A 3,079-nucleotide genomic window follows, 5' to 3' on the forward strand; every position below is an offset into this window, starting at 1 on the left:
TTACACAAAATATTAACCCCAAAGTACTAATGTCACATAAAAGGAAATGGTCTTAATTTCATGTGTGGGGAAGTATGTTCTATAAATGACAAAAGGTAGGAGAAGCACAAACACAACCGACTCTTAAAAAAAAACTAAATAGTTCAAAGAATTTTCCATACCCCCCACCCCTTACTCCTGTATTAAAAAGTAGTGCTGGGGTCTGACACTCAGATTTGGTTTTTATCCTGGCCATTTACAAAGTGTTTGCCCATCTGACTTGCATCATTAGGGTTATGGATAAAAGTTCATTCACTTTGAAGAGAGGTGTATCTATTTCCTCCTCTTCTTGCCTTCATGCTCATGTTCCTTGGGGCGGCTGCTATCTGAGGGTCTTTTAGAGCCACCATGCTGTGGCTTCTTCCAAAAACTTGTCCAAACCAAAAGGATCTTCCTCAAACTGAACTGGTCCTTCTCATCCTCTTTGCCTATGGTCTGAACCAGAAAACTCCTTATCGGGAACAAATCTGTTAGTCTTTATTCTGGCTTCTAGGTCATCACCATACATGTCCTTGTCCAGATTTTTACTAGGCCTGTAAATATTCTGGGCCATATCTTTACCACCTCTCCAGGCTTGATCATAAACGTTGTAAATTTCATCTTCTCCACCTGCAAAACCACTGTCCATACCCTTGGACTGGTTGAAAAGCCTTTGGTCATACTGAACTTCATTGGACATCTGAGGATTGGGCACACCAAGAGCAATGACTTCACTGATATCTCGATTTTCATTTCTCTGTAGTTTCGACCTCTTATCAGGAACTGCCCTGGAAAGATTCCTGTTGTGCTGTCTCTCTTTTCGCCTGTCATGCCGGATTTCATCCCTCTCATGTGCCTCCCCATCCTCTTTTTTCACATGCGTTTTGATCCCAGCTCTTCTCTCCCTGGCTTTCTGGGCCATTTCTCTAAGTTTCTCTTCATGTTTCTCCTTTTCTTCTTGAGCCATCTTTCTCTCTACTTGAGCACGCATTTGTACAGCTTCACGAGCCTTCCAATCAGCAATATAGAGGGCTTTGGCCAGCTTGGCAAAGTTCTCATTGATGTGAACTGTCTGCAGGCCTCTTCCATCAACAGCCAGATGTTTGTCTCATGGAATTGTATACCCCTTTGCATTTTTCCAGTTTGAAGTGCAAGGAGGGATCTTCCACTTTTGTTGTTCCTTCACGGTCATCTTTCGGCTAGGAGAATGCATGACAGGTGCAGGAGGGGAAGGTGGTCCTCGGGGAATTTTCTTATTAATCTTGAACCTTGGAGGCTCTGTTGGATCTTTCTGCATTTCCACCATCCGAATAACTCTCTGTTTAGCTCCAGAGTTGAAAGCCACTCCTTGTTGAGATGGTGTGTATCAAATATATTGAGCAGGAGCCAGTTTATCAGCAGCTCGAACTGGCATGGCTGCAGCAACCTTCTGTGATACACATTTTTCTAAGGCTACCCTTGTCTTTTCTGTTATCTCTTTAATGGCTTCTTCATCAGGTCTTTGCAGGTCTGGGTCATCTGCATTCATGACTTCCTTGGGAACCAGGTCAGTATACTTGCTATAAATGACCTTGTCTTTTGACTGTCCTTGCCGAGCAATTGCATCATATTTAATTTTTCCTTCAGCATCCACCTGAATGGCCAGTGCATTGACATTTTTTTCTTTCACCCCATATCCAGTGGATACTGGGCCACATGGATCTCTGGAAAAGCACCTCCATCTCCAAAATGCTCTAATAACCGAGGTATCCAGCCTTTCCGGTACCCGTATGGGGGAGGTTCTCTTCGGGAGGAGACCAGTGAGGTCCGTCGTGATCTCTGGGATCTTGCCCTTTCTTCAGCCTCAAGCTGGTCCTGAGATACCTGAGTAGGTGCAGGTAAAAAGCTGGTGAGTGTGATCTTCTTCCGCTTCTTCCAGTGCGAGCGACCAGTTTTCATATATTTTTAAATTTCCTCTTTGATTTCTCAGTTGACCCATTCATTATTCAGTAGCATGTTACTTAGCCTCCATATATTTGTGTCCTTTCCAGATTTTTTTCTGGTAATTGATTTCTAGTTTCATATCATGGTTGGAAAGTATGCTTGATATGATTTTAATTTTTTGACCTGGGTTTTTGATCCTTCCAGTCCAAGAAGATGGTTTTCAGTGACTTGAGGGACTTTGACCAAATTTAGCTTTCTTCCTTGTCATTGTGGATTTTTAAATGTATTTGTTTGTTGTTAATTTTTCTTTTTCATTCACTCTTCATTTTCTCATTTTTTCTTTTTTCCTTTCTTTTTCTCATTTTTTCTACTTATATTTTTTCTCAGTCTTTCTTTTTAAATTTAGTTTGTATTTATTTTGTTTATTTTTATTTTTGTTTGGTATTGTGTTTTGAGTCCATTAAAAGATCAGTTTGTTAGATGGCCTTTAGAAGTGATTTTCTTTTTAAGTGAATTGGACAAAGCCTTTCATCAACTTATCTCAATTTTAAGCTGATTTTTGGATACCTTAACTCCAAGCTTAGCAGTAAATCCATAATGTTGCCAGGCCTTTCTGCCATCTCTGCTGAGCAGGAGACCCACGCTGCAACTGCTGACTCTTTGAGACCATCAGCAATGGTAACTTGATAAAAGCTAAGTTGGTCTAACACATCCTGACTAGAAAAGAGGTGGATGAGCCGATCATTGATGAAATTCAAGAGAACTCCTTCAGCAGTGTGTAAGAGAAAGAGGCCTGAAGGAAACTTTGTTAGTGTCTGATATACAGAACTGCCACCAAAAGGATATTGTTTGTAGAGACTTAAAGGCAGAAAACTTGCTCTGGATACTGACATGAACATCAAGATTGCAAAGTTTTGCTTCAGAAATGAATTTTGCAGTAAGTTAGATACCTTCTGTGACAGCCTCTCCCCCTCCCCCATGCTTCCCTAGAACTCTTCCAGGTTCAAAAGTACACCATGGACTGGAGGTGTATGTGTGGAGCCCAAGAGTCATCCTATACACACTGTTCAATGGAGTGTGTATAGGGATCCTTTTGATGGACAGAACTTCAAGGAGCTGTGGGAGTGGGCACTGAGCA

General features: G+C 41.4%; 1 pseudogene; it reads right to left on the reverse strand.

Moving 5' to 3' along the window:
• Nucleotides 1-220: 220 nt before the first annotated feature.
• On the reverse strand, nucleotides 221-1,956 carry LOC123847057 (SNW domain-containing protein 1-like; annotated as a pseudogene).
• Between the last annotated feature and the right edge of the window lie 1,123 nt (nucleotides 1,957-3,079).

Source organism: Mirounga angustirostris, unplaced genomic scaffold, assembly GCF_029215605.1.
Source record: "Mirounga angustirostris isolate CCGP_5_RB_7025 unplaced genomic scaffold, mMirAng1.0.hap1 SCAF_6, whole genome shotgun sequence".
Taxonomy (NCBI): domain Eukaryota; kingdom Metazoa; phylum Chordata; class Mammalia; order Carnivora; family Phocidae; genus Mirounga; species Mirounga angustirostris.